Below are 18,540 nucleotides of genomic sequence, written 5' to 3'. Positions count from 1 at the left end.
TCTGGAAACAGGGATTCTCATAAACAAAGCCAGTGTAGTTTATTGCTATGATCCCAGCTACAGGATGCATAGCTCTCCCTGTGCTGGCCTCAGGGCATGGCATCAGCATCCTAGCGGAAACTGCTGGGGCTTTTTTCTTGGACTGCAGAGGAAGGAAGTCCTGCGTGCTCTGCTTAGCTGGGTGGGTTTGGATAAGATGCTCAACTTCTCTGATCCTGAGCGGAATGGGGGTCACTACGGTCTGAATATGTTCAGGTCGTGTTCACCGTTCAGAGTAAAGCACTTACAACAGCCCATCGAAGGTTTGATGCCCATTAAGCATTCATAAAACTGCAGTACAGCTGCCTGTAGATTCTGGAAGATTCAGGATCAGAAGGTACTTTACTATTCATGGTTTTCAGACAGAGAGGTTGAGGTACAGACAGGCTAAGTTCCTGCTCCGGACCGCCACAGCTGGTAGGAAGCTGAGCTAGGATTTGAACCAGAGGCACTTGACTTTAGGCTTTCCTGTGTGTGGTGGCAGGACCATTTGGGGCTTGCCCACAGTTTCTCAGCTAAAGAGCATGTTTCTATCAGGAAGACTCCCTGTTGTAATTAATATTGATGGTCAACCCCGGGAGGATTTTGAATCACCTAGGACATAGACGTCTGAGCCTATCAGTGAGGGATTACTGTGAATAGCTTAATTGTGTTGGAAAGACCCATCCTGAGTACAGGCAGCAGCGTTCATGAGTTGACATCCTGGACTGACTAAAGGGTAGGAAGTGAGCAGAGCATCCGCTTACATCTCACTCTGTGTCTTGACCACCCCCACCTCATGTACATGCCGCCATGCTTTCCTTACCACCCCCTGAAGGACTCTGTGGGTGAGATTCCCTAGCTGAGACCCAGATTATCAGTACCTTCTACATGCCAGCTCCCCAGCCAGGTCCTCAGGTAGGTAGGCCAGCTCCCCAGCCAGGTCCTCAGGTAGGTAGGCCAGCTTCCCAGCCAGGTCCTCAGGTAGGTAGGCCAGCTCCCCAGCCAGGTCCTCAGGTAGGTAGGCCAGCTCCCCAGCCAGGTCCTCAGGTAGAGATGCATCTGTTAGTGCCCTTCCAGCCCAGTGTTCCCTTTGATGCTACTGAGAAAAGTTGACACAAATAAAACTCCACCATGTGTCTCTCTTGTCTGGGGAGAGCTCATGCTCAACTCATCTAGGCGTGCCTCCATGGAGTGCTGGAGGAGTTAAAAAAAGAAGTGCTCAGGCTGATCCAAGGGCTTTTTGTGGACAGGGCAGGAATAATGACACTAAACATAAAGTCAAGCCGGCAGCAGCACTCCGGCAGTGTGGATTCTCTGTATCTTGTCCTCTTGGCTGAGAAAGGTGGCCAAGTCCCTTTCCTTAAGGGTCTTCATGCTTCCCTGAGCACCTGGGGCAGAGGTGAGTGGGCCAGCTTTCTGTTAAAACAGTTTGACTTTCATGGAAGAGACTCATTTGCTTAGCCGGGTCAGTCAGCTCCTGACCCTGTATCCTTCACTCTGCTCTGGATCCTCCTCCGGTTCCCAGCAGGAGCTGGACGAGGTCTTTGGATGCCCTGTGCTTAACGTCTCGTCCTTACCGAATATCTAGGGTGCGTTCACGTGGAAACTGAGGTTCAGGAATGTAAGCGATGCAGTTTGAGATGGCGGTGCTGAAGGGGAAAGGCAGCCATCTTTATTTTTCCTGGCACTATGTTGAACTCTTAGATGGAGATTGGATGAGTAATAACCATGGATAGCATAGATCACATGTCTGCCCTGTTCTGGGCAAGGAACTAAGCCTTCTTTCTGCTCACATGTTCTAAGAAAGACTCTGTACGGCACAGATGCTCAAATGGCCACCTAATGAGGTCACCACTGGCAGCAGGGTCAAGTCTAAAGAGTGTTTTGCTTATTTCTGCTCTGCCACACAGCTCTCACGGTGGTCAAGGCAACTTTCTGGGTAGGAAAAGATAATGGCTGTCTGATTTGAAACTTTTTCTTCTAGATGCTTCTAGATCTTCCCCACCTTCTCCTATGCTTTTGTTTCGTATTTGTTGACTGAGAAATAGAGTGGATTTGCTGGTCCCTGAAGGGTTTAGTTGCCACAACACCAGGAACCATTGCCCATTGTCCGCGAACTTCCCTAGCTCTGCTCTTTAAGTATTTTTAAAGGTGATCAACTAATTCCACGTCCCTCATTATAGAGCCAAGATTAAAGCGGAAGTCTAACGTTGACTTTGTCTACTCCATGAGTATGCTTCTTTTGGCAAATAAGAGCTTGGTTTAGATAAAAGGAGTAGCGAGGGAGGAAGTGGGGAGATGGTGCTGTAGGAGGATGTCATGTTATGTCATGCTGTGTCATGGCCGTGTTGGAAAAGCTGCAAATGAAGGGTGACGTTTCCAAACCCTGCTCTGAAGCCCTCACCCCTTACCTGTGCAGATTTTCCGTTTAGCTCACTGTGCTGTACCCGCTTCTTAGTTCTGACTTCAGTCCTGGTACTTCCTGGGCCCCTTTCTGTGTCCTCCAGAGTGACCAGGGACTGTCATTTGTGTACTTTCCTGACAAAGGGCTGTACCGTAAATGTCAAGTAGATGCAAGGTACAGAAATACACCCTGAGAGATGAGTTGTTTTCCTCTGTCGCCTTGTAGAAGCCCAAGTTCTTTTTTTCTAATATCTGCTGCTATGTGGACTGGGGCTGAAATTATGGGATGTATGGAAGAAGCCACCTCAGTTTGAACCAGTTGTTTGTATAATCCAGTCATTTTGTGTGGTTACCTAGGGCAGAGCATTCTGTTGGGAAATGGATAAAGAGGCGAGAGGTTTTGTTTGAAAGCCGACCACCAGAGAGTAAGTTTCCCTTGGTCGCTCTTTTCTTGATCTAGGCAGTTACGGCTGGGTAGAAATACAGATTCCGGGTCTGAATTTTAATTCAGATTTTATCATTTACGGCCTGCATGGTACTGAGCAAGGCACTTCTCTGTGAATGAGTTTCCATTCCTGTAACACGGTGCAGACTCAGGAGGTTGTTGAGGTCATGTGTTACAATGGATAAAGCATTCACGATTACAATTGATATTTTCTGCTGGTGCTGTTTGCTGTCAATGAAGACTCGGTGTCCTCATGGAAAACGTAGATGTATCACATGACATTGTAACAAGGACTGTGAGTCTCCTAGGACTGGACTTAATAGTGCTACAAAATGGGTGGCTCAGACCCATGAACATCTATTGTCTCCCCAGTGAAGAGGCTAGGAATGTGAAGCTCAGTGAGTTGTCAGGGCCACCAAAGGTCCTAGCATCTAGTGTCTTAATGCTGTTCTTGATGCTCCTTGGCTAATGGAAGCATCGTTGGCTTCCCCTCAACCTTTTATCCCCATGTGTCCCTTCATACCTGCTGTTTTCTTAGACCACCAGCCATGTGAGCCAAGGGTCTATCGTACCTCAGTACACCTCACCTGAATTATATTTGCAGTATCCTGTTCCCAAATAAGTTAGAATTCTGGAGCTCTAGTGGTTGGCACCATGACGTGTTTACTTTGGGGATGCACATCTGAACTCTTAACTTGGGTATAGAGATCGTGTGCTGAAAGTGTGACCCCAGAGTCTAGAAGGAAGCCGTAGCAATCATTGTTAGGTAAACTGGTGTCCTTCCATCCACACCTTTGGCTGGGGGGTGGGGTGAGGTCCTGGGATGTTTTTCTGATCATGTCTAACTCTTAGCTTTGGATGATATGATGGATTGCATGTGAGTGGGTTGCTTAGTCTTCCTGTTTCTGGAATAAGGTAGAAGAACATTCCCTTTTTCTAATACGACCCACGCATGTTGAAGTGCTGGTGGCACATGTCAGTCTAGCCATGGGCCAGGTTGTTGTGTCCTTCCTTGCTTTTCTTGTCTGATGTTTTGTGGCTCTTCACGGGCACCTTGGCAGTTGGTTGCACAGGTAGGAGCCCGAGGTGTCAGGAAGGTTCCAAAGCACTGTACACATGAGTTGGTTTGGGCTTCCCAGATTCTAGGGTTACTTTGCAATCAGAATGGAAACATGACTTTCATTCCACTTGGGAGCCAAGCAGATTTGCCCCAGAGAAGTGTAGATATCTATGGAAACAGCCCTAATTTTAGCTCTGCCATACTTAATACCAACCCAGAGAGTGCTGTTCGGGCCAGCGCCCAGGGAATCAGGAACATAAGCTGGCTGAAGGCTTAGATTGAGCATAGAGTTGCCCAGGGACCACTGGAACTAGGGCGGACATGCAGGGATCTTAAGTGGGTCAAAAAGGTCAGCTCTAGCTAAGCGTGAATGTGCGTGCCTAGTCCCAGATTTCAGTAGGATGAGACAGAAGGACTGCTATGAGTTGCAGGCCGGCCTGGGTTACACAGTGAGTTCTAGACCAGTCTGAACTACAAAGGGAGATATCTGAGGAGATAACTGGAAAGGTAAGCCTCGATCAGAAAGAAGGGGTTCTTCTTGCTTTCCCCTTTTATTTGTCTTGTCTAAATTTTGCCAATTTTGGAGTCAGTTCCTGACACTGCATCCCCTGTCTCCATCTCTGGAATCCTTACTCTTGTCCTGAGTCCCTGGCATTCTCCACAACCCTGTTCACGGTCGGTGGCAGCATCTTTAATTCTGAGGTTGACTCATATATTTTGAAGATCCAGAAACCATTTTTGTGCCTTTGAGAGTCAGTCAGGGTCATTGTCACGTATGTACCGAGCATGCTATCAATATTCATGAGTAAAATAACACAGCGCAGGGAATTTGATAAAATTGTTGATTTCTGTTTTACCCAACTCAGGGCCTGAGGCAGCCAAAATATACATTTTCTATTTTAAATTGGGGGAAGACTTGATTTGATATATGAGAGAATAGCTTGTGGCTCTAGTAAAGGCATTCTATGAAGGGTTTCTGCAAGGGGAGTCTACGACATGGAGGATGTTGGGTACAGTAGGTGAGGGAAGATGTGTAAGATGATGGTTTCAGGTCACTTAGGAAATAACCCTGTGTTTTCAGCCTAGCAGGAACCCCGTAGACTATCAGACAGAGAAAAAAAAAAAAAACAAAAAAACTTCAGACGTCATCTAATTCTGTGTCATTTGAAGCACGATATTAGCATTAATATTTAAGACCTTCATCTTTGATTATTTATTTTGGTAAACATGGGTTCCCTGCTCAGTTCCTCGGACTCCAAGGCGGAGTTCTCCAGACACTTAAATCTATAATGAGTGACTATCCTGGGTAACTATTTGGAAGCAAGATATTATGCATGAAAGAGGTGGTTAATTCTTGTACTGTATTCCCATATATACCGTGCTCTTTAAGTAGGATGAGAAGAAATGTAGTTGTAGTGAATCTAGAAAAGTGGATGCAGGAGACTGCAAAGAGGGTGTGAAGATTGGGCTGGGGCTCTATGACTGATTGAAGGTGAGTAAAGAACAGGTCGACCAGATAACTAGGTTGTGCTAGAACCGAGACCTTGAAATATATCTCTTGTCCTTTTATCTCAGCATGCATCAAATGTGTGCTGACTTCAAATTCTTGGGCCTACTGTGATTTGGATATGGTTTGTTTGTGACTCCCAAGGGTTTGTGCTCCAGATATTTGCTCTTTAGCATGAGGCAACCTTCAGGAGTGGACCTAGTGAAGCATGCTGTGCACTTGGGGTGCTGTCTTCAGAAAGGACTAATGTGAGTCTCATGCAGAGCAAGTGAGTTCTTCTGAGAGTTGGTTATTTTCTAACAACAAGCCTGGCCCTTGAACCCCTCTGGCTTCCACTCACATTTGCTTTAAAATGGTGCCATCTACCATGTGGTGGTATGATTCAAAGGTCCTTATAGATCCACGAGCTTTAGATTTTGGAAGGAAGAAAAGTGGTTGGGACACGTGCTTCCTGGCAAAGGTCTTTCTAATGCCTAGACTATGCCACTCAAGCTGTAAGAGAGCCTGGGACCTGGCTTACTGGGTTGTGGGATATATGTGTGTGTTCAGGCCAGTATAAGGGGGTTTGTTCTTCAGCCTTGGGAGCAGCCCCAGCTGGCAGGGTGAGTCAGAGCAGAGCCCAGAATGTAAGCCAGAGGGCATGCATGTGAAGGCCACTTATATTCCAGTCGTTAGGATTGTAAGAATTCTATATTCAGTGATGAAATGTTATATGTGATATTATTTGTTGACTGCTTTATGATCATTTATTAGTGTTGATTGGTAACAGGGCCCCAGTTTAGCCATATCCACTTGCTAGGGGTACTTGGTCCTGCATCCATCCAGAGTCCGGCTCACTGCTTTAGTATTTGGAAGCCTGTTCTCATCTGTTTGTCTGTCTGTTCCTCTGTCCATCTACCCATCCATGATAGCACCCTTTCGGTATGCACGTCCTCGTAGGTAGCCTTACTTCTTAACTTCACTTTCCATTGCTGGGGCATTAGTGGGTAGAGGAATATGTGTGTTGCTGATATGGTTGCATTAGCACGGGTAGCATCTTTATTCTGACCATATGTTCATGAGGACAGAGCTCTTGTTCACATTTCTCTTTCTGCTACACAGAAAAGTGCCTACTACATTGTTGATGTTCTTAATATATAACGGAGAATGAGCCAACCGCAAGCTGTGCGCTTGACTCCACAGAAAGTACTTTTTCACAATCCTCTTGTTTGCCCTTCTTGTACTTTCCCATGTGTTTGTTCCTAGGCTACCATCTAGTGCATGTTTATCGTTATTATAAGCTGGTCTCAACACTTACACAGCAGATAACACTCAATAGAATTGAATAATTCGGTTACAATTATTCTTTCTTTTTACAGACAAGGAAAGTGAGACATAAGTCACACATCTCTAATTCAGGCCACTTCTTTATTTCTGAAACAGTGTTTTCTAGTAGAGCATCTGTGTGCTGGAAAGGCCCTATCTATGTGGTCTCTGCTCCAGGAGCCACCAGCCATGGGTAATTAGTATACCTGTGCAAGGAAGCTTGGCTAAGGAGGAACTAAGTTATAAATTTCATTTAAATTAAGTTTCAGAAGTCATGTCTGACTAGTACTCCCGTATATGACAGTACCAGTCTCTACAAGGCTCTCTCTAAGTAGTAATAACTGCTGTGGCAAGTTCTGGATCCACCCAGAGACATGTATGGAATGATTTTATCCTTAAAGCCCTAGGTGAATTAACAAAGACCAGGCTATCTCGTCTACCCTGTAGATGACCTATCCTATATCTTACAGCAAGAAGTTCTGTGGCTAGGTTCTCGCCCAGGGAGAAGTGACCTTAGAGTTTTTAATCAGCTCCTTGTTTCCCTGTTTTCCATATGCACAAGGATGGATCCTGCTGTAAAAAACAAGATCTCATTGTTCTAAATGTTTGTCAGCTACCAACAGAATGCCTCTCTCTCCCCTCTCCCTTATCTTCCTGAAGGGGTCAAGCCACGTGCAATTTGCAAACTCACTGTCTCCACCGAATGACTCATTTAGGTTAAACACACTTATTACCATGAGGTGAAGTTATGTCAATGTCACTTTGAAAAACAAAACAAAACAAAACCCAATATCCTTCACAGGATGTTCTGTCATGTCTCCAGACAAATGAAACAGAATGAACGTTGTGTAATGGTTGAAATTATTTTAAGGGTAGGGTGGGACGAAGAGAAGGTTAAATTGTATTGTCCTGCAGTCTCACTGGGTAGAACAAACTCTTGGATCTTGAGGGTTTGACGATATTAGCAGTTCCTCTCTTGAGTTGGGTTTAAATGTGGGTGAGTTTCATTGTGGACCCGGTTGCAGAGTAGAAAGCAGAGAAACCGTACTCCTGCGTGGAGGTGGGAAGCAGTTTATACCCAGTCAGTAGCACTTGCCTCCAGTGTGTTCTGTGGTCTGTGTGATACTTATGCAGTAAACACGGATCATTTAGAAGCCTTGAAGTGACAGGAGGGAGGGTCAGGAATTCACGTTAGGAGCAGAGTTGGGCGAAAATAATCAAGAGAGTTACATGGTAGGAAAACCCCAGAGAGATGGGCCCAAAGAACGAGCCCCAGGTAAGCACAGCCCAAATTTAGATAAGACTTCTGGTTCAGAGAATGTAGGATAGGGATACTTTAGATTATGTGAGTATGTAAGGGGTGATACAGTCAAGAGCTTCTGGGAAAAAGCCCTAGATTTGACTGGTTAAATCCTCATGTCCTTTCCTCATCCCAATTCAAAGCATTTAACTTTCAAAGGCAGATTTGAGTTTACATTTTCCCCACCCACCCATCCACCCATCTGCCCACATCGTCTACTAGACTGTCCATTCACTTACCTAGTATTCACATGTTGGTGTGTGTAGTTTTTGAGCCTCTAATCTGTATGTGGCATGGAAGCTACTGTAATGGAAAGGCTTTGTCCTTATCCTCAGAGAGTTCCCAGCCTTTCCCTAAGGCACTCACATAGTAGGTATGCATTTCCGAAACAGCGTGGAGAGCTTTGGATGTTCTGGACTTTAAAGCCAATGTCATCACACCCTTGCAGCTTTCACTAGCAACAGACAGACAGTCAGTGTTTACTTTCCTGCTTCCCCTCTTGCTCATGTTAGTATCTAACATGGGCTATTTCATTGTGTTCATTGAATCTTTATTGTATCTCTCCGGAGAATAGGGCCCTCCAAGTCCTCCTCGGACCTTGGATTCGTTGTAGACATTGGCAGAGGATCAAGCATGCTGAGCTAGAAGGGAACTCTGGTTCACACATAAGGAGCTTGAAACAAGGCTTGAAGGGTCATCTGAGCTGAAGAGTTCCCTATCTTTCTGTGTTCTCAGCTTTCTTCTTTCTGCATCTGTTAATCCTGCAGACAGTAACCAGGTAGTGTGAGAATCAAGGGAAGCTACAAGGCTTGCTGAAGCCAGACACTGCCCATTACCTATGCACATGCCCCACCGGAGACGTGGAGACACTCACCTTGAATTGACAATTGGAGGCCACATATTTACTTTGTCTTTGAGCCAAGCTGCTGTCAGGTATGAGCATGGCAGAGATTTTCTTGATGCCTTAGAACCCTAGGGTGCTTCTGATGTCTTCAAGTTCAGGACCCATGATTTTCAACCTTTAGAAAGCTTTTTTTTTTTTCTGAAAAAGAAAATAAAACCAGCCTCTTATTTCTTAAATATCACTGGACTCAAGTCTTTTATAAAAGGTGATATCCTATCCAGGCATGGTCAAAGTGCTACTTTGAAGCAAGTGCTGGTGGGAGATCAGCAGGCACCGAGAGAAGGCAGCATAGCGTACTCTGCAACACGTACCTTGCTGTCTTAGTTGACCCAGTGAGGTTATGCTAATCTTACTTTAGAAAGGAACAGGGGAGACTGACATAGCTGCTCAGCTTTCGTTGAAGCAGCATTGGGCCGGATGAGTGAGACTTGATCTTTAATATCCGTGTTGTTCCTGTGCCACCATGCGCTATGGAGAACTTGGAGCAGTAACTTAACTCTTGAAATTAAAAAAAAAAAAAGTGCGTCTATTTGCTCCCCTACTTGGGCGAGCTCATGGACTGATGTGTCTCACATTGGTCTTCTATAAACCAACAATAATAATGAGAGGATGGCGAGGATGATTATGTCTTGCTAAGCCTGAGTAGTGTTCACTTTTAATCTCAGAATGAGTGGGAGGGGGGTGAATTCGAGGCCAGCCTAGGCTACATAGCAAACAAACAAAAACGCTAAGAACAAAATCAAGGGTTAGGTTTGGAACTCAGAGGAGGGTGCTTGCCTAGTATGCATAAGGTCATGGATTCATTCTTACACACACACACACACACACACACACTTGTGGCATAATGAGGATTAAAACAGATTAGTCAGGAAATGCCCTGGCATAATGGCATATGGTAAATAATAAATCCATGGTCCCTCCAGTACACATTTGCCGTAAAGGAACATTATTCATCGATGACATCTTGTGTATGTTTATTTCTGCTAATTTTGACCTTGTACAGGCCTTCATTCATAAATAGACTTACCAAATTAATGAAAAAGAGCTTCGCTTTGTAACAAGAAGTGGAGACGTAATACCACGTGATCACCAAAAATGTCAGATTGAGCTGAAATCTGGCCTCTGGCTCAACACTGTCTTTCCTGGTATCCAGCTTCGTCTCCCATGGCCGTGGTGGCGATTACTGCATCAAGACGAAGCATGACACAGCCGCACAGGAGGATCCCAATTTCAGTACTGGAAAAAGAGGAAGAAAACGTACACTTGTATTACTCAAGGACAGAGCCTTCTTGGGCTACTGCTCTGGGGATACTGTAAACCCACTTCCCCGGGGAATGCTCTGGGATTGTTCTTGATGTGGTGAGAGGGTCTTTCCTCAGAGATGGTATGCGTCTTCCCAGCATGCCCCTAGGCACAGTGAGGAGAGTCTTCCTTTGTTTTGTGTGATGTTACACGCTCTCTGCTGTGGCCTCCCAGTGATACCGTCTCATGGTGCATGGCCCTTCACCTCCTCCACTCAGAATGAACTCATGGAAGTCAGAGGACTTGTGACTGCATGGAAATGGTTTCACTGAAGTCTCTCTGGTGCTATTTATAGGCATGATTGCTCTTTTCATTACCTTCTCAATTAGGGAGGACCTGGTTTAAGGGATGCAGCAGGCAAACATTTATTGGCTGGTGCAAGAACTTAGGAGCCAGAACAAGTGTGAGGAGGGTCTGAGAATGGCATCAAGCCTGAGGTAGAAGATGTCTAGAGGGGCTCCGAGTTCTGCAGGTGAGAGGTCTCAGATTGCCCAGCTGATCCAAATCCAGATTAGACCCGTTCTGTGACAGTATGCTCTCATTCATTCGTTAGAGCGGATTCCCTGTGCATTTGCAGGTGAATTGTAGGGTGTGTGTGTGTGTGTGTGTGTGTGTCTGTGTGTCTGTGTGTCTGTGTGTCTGTCTCTCTGTCTCTCTCTCTGTCTGTCTGTCTCTCTGTGTGTCTGTCTGTCTCTCTCTGTGTGGTGTGTGTGTGTGTGTCTGTCTGTCTGTCTTTCTGTCTGTCTGTCTCTCTGTGTGTGTCTATCTGTCTGTCTGTCTCTGTGTGTGTGTCTGTCTCTCTGTGTGTGTCTGTCTCTCTGTGTGTGTCTGTCTCTCTCTGTGTCTGTCTGTCTATCTCTCTCTCTCTGTGTCTCTCTCTGTGTGTCTGTCTCTCTGTGTGTCTGTGTCTGTCTGTCTGTCTCTGTGTGTGTGTCTGTCTGTGTGTGTGTCTCTCTCTCTGTGTGTCTGTCTGTCTTTCTCTCTCTCTCTCTCTCTCTCTCTCTCTCTCTCTCTGTGTGTGTGTGTGTGTGTGTGTGTGTGTGTGTGAGTTTAGAGTGGGAATAGGCCTCAGTCCCTTTTGGCAGCTTGGAAGGTGGAGAAGGTTGGCACCCTTGGCCCAGGCAGTAGCTGTGCAAAGCTGCCAAGGTGATATAGTTAGATGTCCTCTCTTTGCAGATCTAAATGACAGTAGTACCAAGAGGGGGCTGTGGTTCCTGACCTTTCCTCACCGTGCAGAAGGGAGTGAGGATTGTGGGAGGAGAGGAGATGGGAAAGGTGGATCAGGTCATTGCTGCTGGAGAGATGCTGTTGGGGGGGCTAGGGCACCTCATCTTCAGCTTCTGAGACAAAGTCTCCAGAGAACTTCTGGAAGAGTGGGCCTCACACCCTAGATTCCTTGCAGCATGTGCGTGGGCGTGGGCCGTGCCCATGGGTTCTATGTAGCAGACCTGTGAGAGCTGTGGTCGGACAGAGTTTATGGGGCCACTTGTCCCGATGGATGAGCCTTTCCAGCTGTTGGGGACAGCAGTGAGTTGGAACAGCGCCGTCAGAGCAGTGAGCTCCTTCTCACACCGCTCTCTCAAGGATGCCGTTCTCTCTGAAGTTTGTGGTTCTGCTGTCCACTGAACAGCTTAGGACAGCGCATACCAGAGAAGTTAAGTGGCTTTTGCTTACCCATAGAGCAGCTGATTTATTAGGATTAGGACACTGGGACTCCAGGGTCCATGACTTAGAGAATTGTGTCATTGGAGCTGTATGTCTCTGGGTCCCAGCAAAAGGAACCCTTAGTACTCCTTTATTTATTACTTTTAAGTCTTTTGAAGGATGTCTGCCACATGCATGCCTGGTACCAGTGGAGGCCAGAAGAGGTCTGATCCACAGGAACTTAAGTTGTGGATGGTTATGGGCTCCCACATGGATACTGGGAACCAAATCCAGGTTAACTGCAAAAACAGCCAGTGATCTTTACCACGGAGACGTTTCTCAGCCCTGTCCTCACCCTTTCTTCTTATCCTGAAGGTGGATAAAGGGATACACATTTATCTGAGTCATGTACATTATCATAACAATGATTTTTTTAAGTGCCAAGGTTAGTCGTAATTTCGTTGGCTTAAAATGCTTTCTGAAATTCATCCGTAATAAAGAATATGCCATCTTAACCATTTTTAATTGTGCGATTAAGAAGTGTTAAGTAATTCACACTGCTGTGCCCTCAATTTCAAGAACTCTTTTGATCTTGCAGAATTGAGACGCTATGCCCGTTAAACACTCTCCCCTTCCTTCGGCCTCTGGCAACTGCCGTCCCCTGTGGTTCGACTACTAGAAGTATCCCATATGACTGAGGTCAGTTAATATGTGTCCTTTGGTAATCGGCTGCTTTCACTTAGTATATGGTCCTACAGACTCATCCATAGGATACTGCATGACAAGATTTCCACTCCTTTAAAGCCAGAATTAGTTCTGTCATAAGCATAATACAGATAGAATATTTGATTTTCATTCCTAGATTGACTTGTGTGTCCTTCATGGATCACTGAGGGTGATGGTTTCCATCTTCTCACTGCATCTTGCATGTTTTACAAATGAGTGTAGACCAAGTGAGTGTGAAAACCCCAGTCTGCCTGACACTTACTTTACTTTGAAGGTTTTTTCCCCCAAGAATCAGTGTCTTAGGGTTTTGTTTTTGTGACTAAACACCATTGCCCAAGGGAACTCTCCTGAAGGAAAGCGTTTAATTTGAGCTGGCTTACAGCTCAGAGATTTAGTCCTTCATCCTCACGGTGGGACACATGGTGGCATTCAGGCAGACATGGTGCTACATCTCAGCTGAAAGTTCTACATCAGGTTCCGCAGGCAGCACGGAGTGAATGTTGTACCAGACCTAGCATGAGCAGTTTAGACCTCACAGCCTGCCCCCCACCGCCCGACTCACTGCCTCCAGAAATGCCACATCTACTCCAACACCATTTTTATCCAAACTACCATAGCCAAGAACAAATACAGGCAACAATATACAAGAGGTGATACTTTTATGTACGTGCGTATGCACATACGTTATATGCATGGCAGTGCCTGCAGAGACCAGAAGACCACGTCAGGTCCCTTGGAGCTAGAGTTATAGGTGGTTTGTGAGCAGCTTGATGTGGGCACTGGGAATGAATCTTTGCAAGAGCAGCAGGAGCTCTTAAGTACATACTGAAGCATCTCTCTAGCCTCAGAGACTATACTTTGTAAAGAGTCCATTGAAGAAAGTTCTAGGAATGTTGGTTGAGGATCTTACAGGATCTGATACTCAACTGTCAGTATCTTTTCTCTTGGGTTTTCCGAGGGCTTTGCTGTTGGGTCTCTGCATCCCCTGGACTTGTCAGCGTGCGTGTGGATCAGGGCTTGCAACATTTGGATGCTCCTGATTCTTAGCTTTTACTGTGATGCAATATCTAAGCCAACCGCCTTATAGCGATGAAAAGCCCAAGGTCAGTTGTTACCTGTTGCTTCTTGTCTGTCTGCTCATGTGTCACATGGCAGTGTGAGTGCCGAGTGGAATAACTCTCTACCTCATGGCAGCTGGAAATCAAAAGCAAGAGACTTGGAGAGGCCGTAGTCTCAACAGCCCAACTTCAAGGGCATGTATCAGGTTACCTAACTTTAGTCTACTGGGCTCTAAGTCCTAAAGGTTCCACACTCTTCTGCCAGCTGGAGATCACAGCCTTTAACACGTGGGCCATTGAGTAGATTTCATATCTAACCTATTCTACCAGGAATTTCATTCCAGCCCTGCCTCACCGAATGTGCTGGGACATCTCTCCAGTGCCCTGAGCTAAGTCTGTCATCTGTAGAATGAACAAAGTCTACACCTTTTAGACCCCCCAAACCTGAAGTTTGATATGCCTTAGGAGCCTGGTCCTGTCTGAGCTGCACCAGGTCAAGGACGCTAACATGGCTCCTATGAGGCCTGAGGTGGATATGAACCTCTGACTTAGGCAGTCTTTCTGAGTCCCACAACTTCCAGAAGCCTTTTGGGGAAGAGGAGTTCAGTTTGTACTATTAGAGACCACAGGAGAAGGTTAAACCTTTAGCCTGTTTTGTGTTTTATCTTGCCAAAATGTGTTTTCCTTAATGCCAGAGGTTCTGACAGTGGCCTGGTTCTCATAGGCTCCAGAGGCACTATTCTCAAAGCAGCATGCACAGTCATCCAGCCTCGGTACTGCGGCCTAGGTGTGAGTTTACAAAGTCAGCTCTCTAGAAGCTGGCATACTTTTTCATGCCCAGGATGTGACAAGTGGCTGCTTCCCAGGCACGGTGAAAGTAAGTGGTTTTATAGCAGCAAAGGCGAGATCTGCCATTCGATTGGCCAGAGTTGCCTTCTGACCCGATCAATCATCAATTTCTATTTAAAATAAGCTTTTTGTTTGTCTGGGAGAGCCCTGAGTCCTAATGTCTGACACTTAGCTCTTAATCACTCTGGGAAAGATTTAAATAGGTGTTTCTTTCTCACTTTCCCCTGGATACATGTTTAGTTCAGCTTCCCGTGCCCCCGACCACATTTCCTGTGACCGTGTGTCCTGTGGGGATATTTATTGCTTATATCTTCTGAGTTCTAGCCTTTTGGGGTCTCCTTGCTAGCTGGATAGCGAAAGCTCATAGTGGGTTTTCTGCTGCCTATGAGGAGCCCATACTTCTTCTGGCAGCCATCTTGGAATCAAGGGCAAGTGTGAGCGTACACATCCTCTCTCCCAGAGGTCTCTGTACTCTGCCCTCTGAACCTGACTTTAAGATGTGTCTTTAGCTTTTTTTCTGCTTGCTCTTGGCAAAACAGTTGGAGGATGGAAGAATACAGATAGTGACATAGCGGCTCATCTGACAGCTAGGTTTTTTTGTTTTGTTTTGTTTTTTTGTTTGTTTTGCATTATTTTTTTCTTGTTCTGCAGCTTCCTTCACTCTTTTCGCTTGGGCATTGTCATGGGCCATGCGAAGACTGGCAAAAGACTTTTAAGTTCTTTTCTTCTTCTGTGCTGGCTCTGGCCTTTTCCTTTTTATACACATTCCGGATGGGCATCACGTGTCCTGTTAGCTGGGTGGCCAATTTAAGTTCTTCAGCAGAACTGTCTCCCTTCTTTGGGGCAGAAGGCTTCCTGGGGAAAAGTAGGAGTTTGGAGCGGTAGCCCCCCTTCAGGCGCTGCACGTTGGCCTGTAGTGATTCAGTGGCTTTGTTTCGCCTCCTTGGGTCTACAGAGATGCCGATGGTGTGAGCCATTTTCTTGTGGATACCGGCCACCCTGAGTTCTTCCATTGAAGCCTCTGTCAGCCTGGACCTTGATGTGGTATCTAACCGTAGGGCACCTCACGATGGGTATGATGGGACCGGAGGCAGGACAAGGAGCAATGTGGCTGCCTTTGCTGGCCGGGCCTTGTGCCTGAAGATCTTGCATGCTGGTTGAATCAAGTGTCCACTTGCTGCTACCAATTCTTGTGGAAGTGGGGCTTCAGGACCATGCCATTCCAACTGGGGGCTATGACTGCCTCCTGTACAGGAGAATGGGCCAGCGGAAAAAGTCTGACAGCTAGTGTTAAAGGGATCTAATGACCCCCCCTTTCCCCCCCCCAATATGCACTAAGGAAACAAATTCAGGGGCTGAGAGATAGCTCAGTAAATAAAGTAGCTACCCTTGTGGAAGTATGAGGACTGAGGATCTCATAGAAGATGGGCATGATGACTCTAGTGGGGTTCCAGAGACAGGTGGGTAGGTATGTAGAGCTTGCTGGTCGACCAGTTAGTGGTGAGCTCTGTACTCAGCAAACAACCCTGTCTCAAAAAGTATGTTGGAGAGAGATTGAAGAAGACACTGGGCGTCCAAATCTGGCTCTACATGAAAGCAATATGAAAGAAATATACCGCTATCGAGAACACTTGGTTAGTATCCACGAGGCCCTTGGTTTGATCCCTAACACCACAAAAGCAAGTAAAATACCAAAAGCAAGTTGAGACACAAGCTGCCTGTACAGCCTGTGTGTGGCCAGGTAAAGTGTAAAGTGTTCTCAGTTCTGTTTTCTGAAATCCACACAGAAACCTTTGCAAGTCATCATTGTTTGCCTATGTAAGAGACCTTGCCCGCTCTTACAGTAGAAATGCCAGCCCGCTCCAAGCTCATGGCTCTGTTCTGTGCTTCCCATGAGTCACGTTTTGACCTGGACTTGGAAATGGGTTCAGTGTGAAGTTCTGAAGGATTTTCTCTCTGTGACTGGTACTGTTTGGTGACATCCAATAGATTATTCTGTTATTACTCCTTGGAGTCAGGGAGATCACCAAGCTTCCTCTCAGCCTTTTAGTTTAGACCTACTAAGTTCCCAGGGAGGTAGTGGCTCCTTAGATCTGTCTCCTAGCTCATTCTGTTGGAAACAATTCTTTCTCTTTCCCTGGAGGGGTGTGTAGCTATCTGGGAGGTAAACATTTCCAAATATACTTGTGCCCCTGGGAGATGCCTCCTCTTCTACTCTCTGGTCAGTGTCTGTATTTGGAACACTCTTGAGATGTCTTCTCTGTGAACCTGACTGGCTGTCCTTATTACTAATGCCCCTTACCCACTTCCTAAATTTGGGGACCATTCCTTATATAATTTCCTCCTTTGGTGCTAGCGCAGACTGACCCCCCTTGGCAGGCAGTGCTGACGTGATGGCGTAAGGTTGCTTCTCAGCGAGGTCAGGCTCAGTCCTGAATCATTTCGAGTCTTTTAGCTTTTTATGTACTGCAGGGTCCTATCAGCAAGGATCAGTTACTACAAGGGCACAATGAGCAATGATGAGCAGTGAGGGCATGTACTGTATTCAGTTATATCCCAAGATGGGTGTGCAACAAATGGTCATTGAATGACTGTTGAAAAGCACCGGGCTGGTGTGAATATGGTTCTCAGGAACTGCCTATAACAGATGCCCTGTCTCCGAGGGTCAGCTTCTCCGGAGAATGGAATTAGTATGATGTTTACCTACCTGTAAAAGGGAAGTTACTGGGCATCGGGCTTTCACACTTACGGAGGGTCCAACGTACCGCAGTGGTTGTCTTAAGCAGGATAAGGTGCCTGGGAAGCTGGCAGCTGACAAGTCCAGTAGCTGGGAGCAACCTCAGGGCTCAGGAGGCTGACATAGAAGTTCAAGAGTCCAAAGGCGCTTTCTTTTTTTGGATGGGAGAGAGCATGGAAGCATACTGTAGGTAACAGAGCCCCCCCCCCCCGCCCCGGTTCAGGTGGCAGATCCACTACCGGAGGATTTATGACAGAATAACTTATAAAATTGGGATGCTAGTTCCTGTGCCCAGCGGTCGTGTGACCTGCTGATTCTAAGCTAAGTTTGTGTGGTGTTTTCCTTCACACGGTGACTCAGATGGTTTCCAGAGAGCAAGGTGACAGGGGAAAGCATCCAGAAAGTGTGTATGTGGAAATAGCTTCCTGGAGCAGTTCTTCCCCTGACTGCCAGGCAGAGGTGTTGAGAAGACCAGCGTCAGGATATGACTGGCCAGCCCTGGAGAATAAAGTTGACTTCCTTCCGGGATGACTTTTTTTCTGGCTGCGACAGCTGCTGAGGGAGGGTCTCTGCCCCGTAGAGACTGGACTTTGGGAAGAATGCTTGTGCTAACTATACGCAATTATTTCCATGTTATAGACCACCGAAAACATTATAACAAGGTGGGGATCTTGGTTTCATACTTCTAGCCTGTGATGGTTTGTCTATGCTTGGTCCAAGGAGTGGCATGATTAGAAGGTGTGACCTTGTTAGAATAGGTGTGTCATCGTGGGCGTGGGCTTTAAGACCCTCATCCTAGCTGCCTGGAAGCCAGAGTTCTACTAGCGACCTTCAGATGAAGATGTAGAACTCTCAGCTCCTCCTGCACCATGCCTGCCTAGATGCTGCCGTGTTCCCGCCTTGATGATACTGAACTGAATCTCTGCATCTGTAAGCCAGCCCCCATTACATGTTGTCTTTTATTTAAAAAAAAAAAGTGTCCAAAGGCATCAAACCAGGAGCCTGATGTCCAAGGACCACAGAAGAATACATCCAGAAGATGAGGCAGAAGTTCCTCCTCCTTCCATGTTTCTGTGTAGACCGAGATGATTGGATGGTGCCGCCCCTACCTTGCAAGTATAAGTCTCCACTCTACCAACCCACATGCCAGTCTTCTGGAATCACCTTGCTGATTCCTTCGGATTTAATACCAACTCACTGGCTGAGGCTTAGCCCATGTGTTCTGAAAGGAAGGCTCTGACATGATGTTCTATCCTTTCCGGATGACAGGGAATGGTCT

General features: G+C 46.3%; 1 protein-coding gene and 1 pseudogene across 4 annotated transcripts in view; one reads left to right on the top strand and one right to left on the bottom strand.

Annotated features, from left to right (window-relative positions):
• Positions 1-18,540, top strand: part of Large1 (LARGE xylosyl- and glucuronyltransferase 1) — a 452,006-nt gene that overhangs the window by 42,147 nt on the left and 391,319 nt on the right. Inside the window, exons 1-2 of one of the 4 annotated variants that reach the window (XM_087594787.1) lie at positions 1,287-1,420; positions 12,490-12,590. The gene's annotated coding sequence lies outside the window, so the exon portion shown is untranslated. 4 annotated transcript variants of the gene reach the window in all.
• LOC147998799 (large ribosomal subunit protein eL13 pseudogene) lies at positions 12,243-16,396 on the bottom strand (annotated as a pseudogene).

The sequence above is a fragment of the Rattus norvegicus genome, chromosome 19, assembly GCF_021556685.1.
Source record: "Rattus norvegicus strain SHRSP/BbbUtx chromosome 19, alternate assembly SHRSP_T2T, whole genome shotgun sequence".
NCBI classification, from domain to species: Eukaryota; Metazoa; Chordata; class Mammalia; order Rodentia; family Muridae; genus Rattus; species Rattus norvegicus.
This window is presented reverse-complemented; position numbering and strand designations above follow the sequence as displayed.